This window comes from Dreissena polymorpha, chromosome 7 (genome assembly GCF_020536995.1).
Source record: "Dreissena polymorpha isolate Duluth1 chromosome 7, UMN_Dpol_1.0, whole genome shotgun sequence".
In the NCBI taxonomy this organism is placed as follows: domain Eukaryota; kingdom Metazoa; phylum Mollusca; class Bivalvia; order Myida; family Dreissenidae; genus Dreissena; species Dreissena polymorpha.
The window spans coordinates 88803679-88812032 of record NC_068361.1 but is presented as its reverse complement, the minus strand read 5'-3'; the positions used below and the strand labels follow the sequence as shown (position 1 = coordinate 88812032).

The window sequence follows — 8354 nt, the reverse complement described above, 5'->3', positions numbered from 1 at the left end:
TTTCTTATAATGGACTTTAATAAAAGGTTTACCAAAAATGGATTTTTTTAACAAACAAAAAAGGCATGCCATGGCTAAACTATTAATTAAATCTTACCTACCATAGTGATTTTATTTACAAATGATCAAAGAAATGAGTGAAAATATATACTGTATATGCTCACAAGTGAAATAAAATCGCTACCAGAACCAACACATTTTCACTTTATTTCATGACTTTCTGAACAAATTGTATACTATTATAGTTCTTGAATACATTCATATTGGCGGATTTGGCAAGAACCAGAATGAAATGTCGCTTTGATTTTCAAAAATTTGATTCTTGAATCATATAAGATTTGTTAAAGGGCATATCGACAGCTAAAACGGAATTTTATTCTCTGAAATAAATGTATGCGTTAATAAGAACTTATTTGAATGTTTCTTAAAGCACAGACTTTGCTTTATATATTGTAAATATGTACATTACTAATTAACAAGAGCTGTCAGAGGACAGAGCGCTCGACTATTCGAGTGCTTGACAGTATAACGTAAGCCATCATGGAGAGGGCGTATAATGTGGGTGTGTGGTCATTTAATAGATGATCTTTCAAAAAAAAGAAAAAAAATGTTTTTTTGAGGGGGGGGGGATTCTGGGGTGGGGCGTGGGGGATGGTTTGGGTGGAGTCCATTGTGGTATGTCAGGTAAGTGTTGTTTTGTGTCAAAGTATGAATCCAATGTAATCATAAATAATTAAGTTATGGCAATTTAGGCACAATTTATTAATTTGACCTTGAGAGTCAAGGTCATTCAAAAGTCAAGGTCAAATTCAACTTGCCAGGTACAGTACCATCATGATAGTAAGAAAGTATTTGAAGTTAGAAAGCAATAGCCTTGATCCTTTAGAAGTAAAGTTGATCTAAACACAAAATTTAACAAAATATTCAAAGCTACTAAGACAAACAAGAATATCAGTGAAACTGATGGATGCTCCCCGATGATGCGCTTTGTCAATGTATGTGTTAATAAACACCTAAAAATCTTTTATTAGACTCGGTGACCTTGACCCAGTGACCTCAAACCTCATCAAAAGGTAGAGGTCCATGCAAGGTACCTAGATGCCAAATATGAAAGAGATCGGTAAAGTATTGAAGGCGCTATGACAAACGGTAGCAAAAGTGTGACGGAAGGAAGTATTTTATTAGCCTCGGTGACCTTGACCCCAGTGACCTCAAACCTCATCAAAAGGTAGAGGTCAATGCAAGGTACCTACATGCCAAATATGAAAGCGATTGGTGAAGTATTGAAGGCGCTATAAAACGGTGGCAAAAGTGTGAGGGAAGGAAGTCTATTATTAGCCTCGGTGACCTTGACCTTGACCCCAGTGACCTCAAACCTCATGAAAAGGTAGAGGTCCATGCAAGGTACCTAAACGCCAAATATGAAAGGGATTGGTTAAGTATTGAAGGCGCTATGAGAAATGGTAGCAAAAGTGTGACGGAAGTAAGGAAGTAAGTAAGTAAGTAAGTAAGGAAAGACAAACTGGCAACTATATGCTCCGCCGAAATTTCTTTCGGGGAGCATAAAAAGGGCCATTATTCCGTTAAAAAGCCGACCAGAGTTATGCAACTTGCCCTGTACAGTCCCCTTATGATAGTTAGCGAGTTCTCCAAGTCTGAAAGCAATAGCTATGATACTTTACGAGTCAAATGGACCGAAACATAAAACTTAACCAAATGTTCAATTATCTACGTATAAAAGGGGCCATAATTCTGTCACAATGCTTGATACAGTTGTCTGATCTTGTTTATAGATTGGGATCATGTTGGTCAAGAAGTACGCAAAATTTGAAAGCAATATGTCAAAGTACATAGAAAATATTTGAGGTTGTACGCAAACTTTTACATATATTTATCAATAATATTCATATTCTAAGTGAAAAAAGGGCCATAATTCTTACAAAATGCTTGATTCAGTTGTTTCCTCTTGTTTAAAGATTGGTGTCATGTTGGTAAAGAAGAATGCAAAATATAAAAGCAATATGTCAAAGGACATAGGAAATATGTGAGGTGGTACGCAAACTTTAACATTCCAAGGCTCACGGTAACGCAGACGCCGGGGTGAGTAGGATAGCTCCACTTTATATATATATACATGTATGTCAGGTAAGTGTTGTTTTGTCAAAGTATGAATCAAATGTGATCATAAATAAAGAAGTTATCGCAATTTAAGCAAAATTTATTAATTTTACCTTGAGAGTCAAGGTTATTCAAAGGTCAAGGTCAAATTCAACTTTCCAGGTACAGTACCATCATGATAGTAAGAAAGTATTTGAAGTTTGAAAGCTATAGCATTGATTCTTTAGACGTAAAGTGGATCTAAATACACAATATTAAACAAAATATTCAAAGTTACAAAGACAAAAAATGGCCATAATTCCATTAAAAAGCCAACCAGAGTTATGCAACTTGCCCTGTACAGTCCCCTTACGATAGTTAGTGAGTTTTCCAAGTCTAAAAAGCAATAGCTATGATACTTTAGGAATAAAATGGACCAAAACACAAAACTTAACCAAATGTTTAATTATCAAAGTATAAAAGGGCCTATAATTCTGTCAAAATGCTTGAGACAGTTGTCTGCTCTTGTTTATAGATTGGGGTCATGTTGGTAAAGCAGTATGCAAAATATGAAAGCAATATGTCAAAGGAAATATTTGAGGTGGTATTTATGCTATTTAGGACATGCTTAACAGGTAAGAAGCATTCCAAGCTTTAAACAAGTCAATAAAAACCAGAATTAACTGGGTGAGTGTGGGCACATGGTTTCTGTACATCCCTAGACAGTGAACATTTAATTCAAGTTTTACGACAAGAAATGTTTGTGAAACACCAATGTCCTCTCTACATGACATTACATCCAATTCCTAGCAACCTTGACCAGTGGAGTATCAGATTTTTTTGTCCTGTCATAAACAAACATAAAACCTAATGTGAAGACAAAAAGAACTTATTTATAGTAAACAAGGCTATTGTCAAGCAATATGGTCCCCTACCGGCTCCACCATTGTCAGAAATTCCACCATTTTCAGATGTTGTTTTTTTTTGTTGCCATAGCAACCACAATTTTTTACGTAGGAACAAAATGAAAGGACGTGCATAATGTCCATATTGCCATCTATCCATGTTGCAACTTCAATGAAAAAATATTAAGAACTTTAAAAGTTATCGCAGGATCCAGAAATGTGTGACGGACAGACAGACTGACAGACTGACAGACAGACAGACTGACAGATAGATAAAGCGCAAACCATAAGTCCCCTCCGGTGAAACCGGTAGGGAACAATAATGAGCGGATACAAATTTAATGGATAGAACTGAATGTTCAAACCTTTTATCTTGTTTGAACCTGATTAGTTTTGCAAATCGCATTAATTAATTGTGGTGAGCATTGGTGTTTTGTTTCTTGGAACAATGTAACGGGATATGTGATTTACTAAGAAGAATCAAAATCAATAATGTGGCAAATGAATATTTATCTTCAAGTGTGAGTACCTAACCGTCGAGTGATGGTGAACAAATGTGCCTAATGATTTTAAAATCTTACAATGAATGACACAGTTATGGCCCGGACAAGCTCATTTATGGCCATTTTTTACCTTTGAACTAAAAGTGTGACCTTGACCTTCGAGATTTCGACATTATTCTTTCCCATGAAACACTATCAAATTATGGTGAACACATGATTTTAAATTCTGACAATGAATGACATAATAATGGCCCAGACAAGGTCATTTATGGCCATTTTTGACATTTGAACTCAAAGTGTGACCTTGACCTTTGAGATATTGACGTTTTCTTTAGCAATGACCGGCCGTGTCATGATTGTGAACATTTATGGTAAGTTATTTGAAATTCCTCCAATCAATAACAGACTTACGCTCCAGACAAGCCTAACCCGGACTTACATACTGACGGACTGACCCACATACACCAAACCGCCAATTGTGACAAATATGTCGAGCTCTCCATAAGTGGGCTCGACAAAAAATCCACTTGCCCACGGGTAAAGGTCCACCACACAATGTGTCATGCTAAATATCTCAGCCCAAGGCCTTGCAGTTTTAGAGTAGATTTTTTAAGTTTTTCCTTTTGGTTGCCACGGCAACAAGGATTTCATGGAATACAATTCTTGGAGCAACATTGAAGGAGCTTCATGCCAGGAATATTCCTGCCAGTTTCATCAAGCTTTGCCCAAGGGTTTAGTAGGAGATAGTGTTTAAGTAAAAATGTTGACCTATAGACACACATCGCAAAACAGACAAAGACCAGCAAACCTTTCTCAAGTTGAGCTTTAAAGGGTACATCTCTGAAATGACCAAATCATCCTGATGACACTTATGCAAAAACCACTGAAAAATGATAACAAATTTGATTTAATTTGAGTTTCACTAAATTCATACACCAACATATGCAGACAGAAATTTGACATTTTCAATCAGTTAAGGGGCCATAACAGTTTGATTTTACAATGGCTTCAAGGCCTTTCCCCAATTTGGAATGTCAAAATGAACTTCTGCATTATAGTTTATCTGTCTTCAAGGTAACAATCTGGTAAAAATATTACACATAAGACAAGTCGGTCAATTACCAGGCGAACAGCTTTGTTGTATGCTTAAATAAACCTAATTTTAACGCCTATTAACTTCAAGTTTCATGCAATTCTATGCAATTGCTACTGAAAAACAACTCTGGTCTGAAAAGTAATTTAGGGTTATCTTTTCGAATCAATACTAGGCTTATTTATATTACATACCCTCCGGTTTGTATACTTGGCGGTTCAGGAGGCGTTATAGAGCGCTATCAGTTTAATGATTATTCCCGGAATATCTTTCAGGTGGGCCAGCGGGGTCTCCTGGCACAGCTTGATCGTTTTCACTACATGCTCACTCTCAGTGAAGTGGCTTTCCAGGTCTGCGTCCGTCAGGATGGCCGAACTCTCCTCTACCCTCCGAACAACCTCACGACGGCTCATATCCAGGCGGGTTGAGGTCAGGCAGCCTGTGAGAGGGAGATCGGCCTGAAAAAATAAAGCTAAACAAGCAAATTTGTTGAATTGATATCCCCCGCCAATATGCTTCTGGACACAAAAGTGTTATATTTGACACTCAAAAAAGCATTTTTTCAAGATACATAGGGCCAAAACTCCGTTATTAACAAACGGTGTACAATGCCATTTGGCGTGCATCATCCTCTTATCCATATAGAAGCTCAAACCAAGTTTCAATGAAATCGGCCAAAGCACTTCCAAGATATAGCTCTGGACACAAAAATGCTGGACGTACGGAAAGACGGACGGAAGAACAGACAGAAAGACGGACAACGCCAAAACATTATCCCTCCGCCTATGGCGGGGGATAATAAGTAGATGTCCAAGAAGAATGAATAATTTACATAAATCAAATCCTATGTTTACGCTTACATTGTTCAATGCGCGGGCGTCCGCTAGACCATTCCCTCGCACCACTTCAGGAAGTCCTTGATTGCCGTTAGTGCAGACCGCACCGTCTTCAGCTGGTGAGTGGTGTTGAGGAACTGTCGTGGACCTCCATATGGCCCTTCCACAACAGCACGTCACTCAACACCGCTCCTTCCAAGTAGCCAGACAGGGCCAGGAACCGGTTGATCTTCATGTTGACCTCTTGTGTTTTCGCCTCGTTTGCCAACCCACCTGGCCTGCTCCGCAGGTACATGTAGTCTACATATGAGTCAACGATTGAAACTGCAACAAGTATTATTGGATGATATTCTATGCTAGATGGTGAAATCGCATATAATTTTACTAACAACCAGTAATTCCAAAGTATTATAAATAAATAATATTTATCTTAAATTTTAATGTACTTATATATATTTCCTCACGCTTTTTAATATATATACATGTTGCAATAATAATTACTATCCATTGAAATGTATATAATAATAAAAACTGGGAAAACAGGGCTTAATGCACCAAGTACTGGTTCTACCCTGTAAACGGACTTGAGACTTTACACTATATAAGCAATGCATATTGTTACTTGCAGCTTCTCCGACCATGCATCACCCTTACATTGGGTTCCAGGCTCAGGCAGTATTTCCGCGTTAGGAACGAAAAGTCCTCTTCCTCCTCCTCCTCATCCTCCACCTTCTCATCCTCCTATGCCGAGTCATCATGAGTGGCGAGTCTGCTGGTCACCTTTCCTGAAGTTTTCGCGACCTGTAAATGACGTTTAAATGTAAAAGTCACAAATCGTTTGATACGGTTTTGTATTAGACATTGATAGAAATATGAGAAATTAAATACAAAAAACACATGAACACAATTTAACACTTACTTTCCGGAAACGGCCCTCTTGTGTAAACGAAATTGAATGTCCCAGCCTCCATTTTGTGCTCCTGTTCTAGATGACGCAGCCGGTCAATCACCAATCGGTCGCACAGCGAGCAAGAGTAGTAATTCCTCGGCTTTGTCTTCTTCACTTTCCGCCCGGTCTTAGCACGTGCCTCTGACATCAACGGCTTCATGGGGTCTGCCGTCAGCGCTTGCACCCAGCAAACGTGGTCTGTTACCCGGAGGTACATATTCGTCTTGCCCTTTCCCACGCAAATGGGGCATTGCCTTGGGATAGGCTTTGCGTTTGGTGTCTGAAATATTAGTTTGAAATGTGTACGAAGCAGGTGTCTATCAATATATATGATTTATTAAGAGATGATGAGATAACGGACCCAGTTAATTGATTGAAATAATGATTATGTGATTGAAGCAGTAATGCTAGGGTAAAATACCAAAGAATGTGTATAGATATTGTTAACATTTTTTTAATGGTGTTAAAAATGAATATTTTATTGCAATATTTGCACATGCTTTGTTTTATTATACAAAGTAATCACTATTAACCTTAAGTTTATTCTCATGAAAAAACATACCATTAAATACCAATACTGATTACTTTATCTATTTGAGTGACATTAAGAGTGACCATGTACATGTATATATCTATCTATACTGTCTAACTCCCCTTGCAGATTTTATTGACAGGTAAATATATTATTATATACCGTCTTATAACGATTCAAGACTTTGCCAAAATAAGGCCCCATTCCCCCAACAAAAAAGTATTCATTTTTCCCCAAATAAAAATTCACCCGACACTCAAGCAAATTGATTGCCCTAGACCCAGAATTGTCAAGTTCAAAATGTTTAAAACTAAATAGAATTGTTATGTATTTAATTTGGCGGTAATAATCAAGTGATTAAAAAAACATATTATATTTGTTCTCATGTTTGGTTTAAAGTCCAATTTTTTTTTAAATGATGCCCTATTTCCCCCGCCTCAGGGTACAGGTACAGTTTGTAAAGGTATTCCGAATCATAAGGCATTCTGAATCAACATTTTCATCAAAAACAATGATTCTTCATTCTTTACAGGCTGGGGGATTAAATTTTTAGAAACAACAATAACCTTTCGAATCGCATACCAAACGTTAGATTTTTTAAATGAAAAAATTGATTGTTGATTCAGAATGCCTAATGATTCGGAATACCTTGACAAACTGTACCGTTACCCCAAACCCTGGGGTAGCCGTGGCGTAAAGGATATGGTGTCCACCTAGCGACCAAGAGGGCAAGGGTTCGATCCCCACTGTGGAAGCGTTCTTTAGATCTTCCCCATAGACACTAAGTACATGTACTGGTTCTAGGCACAGGAAACAAAATTGACAGCTTTTTCAAATAAGCCCAATGCAATCAAACTAAAATATACAGGTTTGAACTAAACCAGAGGGAGATCTCTGCATGATGCATGTATGCAATTGTGTATGGTTTCCATTATTTACTATGGGGAAGAACTATTGCTGGCAAAGTGTTTCACTTCAAGAATATGTTTGCGTATCAGATATCAAATATGTACAAGACACAACCAATACAATTGTGTTACTGTTATGAATAATACAATTTAAAAAAAAACATGTTTTTTTTTTCGCCGAAACCCATTAATAAAAATATATGCAATGACAACATAAGTATGGGGTCAATATACAATATCGATACATACCGTCTAATTATTTGGACACAAACCACATTTTACCAACCACACAAAATGGCGGCGAAATCTTCTTTTACTTTAACCATTTACTGCGCCCGCCACTGAACATGCGCATACATGGTTTTTTCATGCTATTTTTAATTGGGCGACGGTGGACCATCGTCCATATGATTTAGTCTTCCGACGATCTTTATTTTAATACAATTTAAATGGCCGCGATCGAGAGGTTTGACGGTCAATCTATTTTTAGTAACGGAAAACCCCTCTTGTGACGTCACGCAAAAACCTCCT

At 37.5% G+C, this 8354-nt stretch overlaps 1 long non-coding RNA gene across 3 annotated transcripts; it reads right to left on the bottom strand.

Annotated features, from left to right (window-relative positions):
* Positions 1-4795: 4795 nt before the first annotated feature.
* On the bottom strand, positions 4796-8154 carry LOC127838693 (uncharacterized). 3 transcript variants are annotated; one of them, XR_008029908.1, is made up of 5 exons: positions 8073-8154; positions 6354-6663; positions 6057-6235; positions 5459-5758; positions 4796-5056 (listed from the first exon to the last, which is right to left on the bottom strand). It is a non-coding gene; the product is annotated as an uncharacterized LOC127838693 (long non-coding RNA). The 3 variants fall into 3 exon arrangements; XR_008029910.1 differs by having other exon boundaries at positions 4796-5037; XR_008029909.1 differs by having other exon boundaries at positions 4797-5056; positions 6089-6235.
* Between the last annotated feature and the right edge of the window lie 200 nt (positions 8155-8354).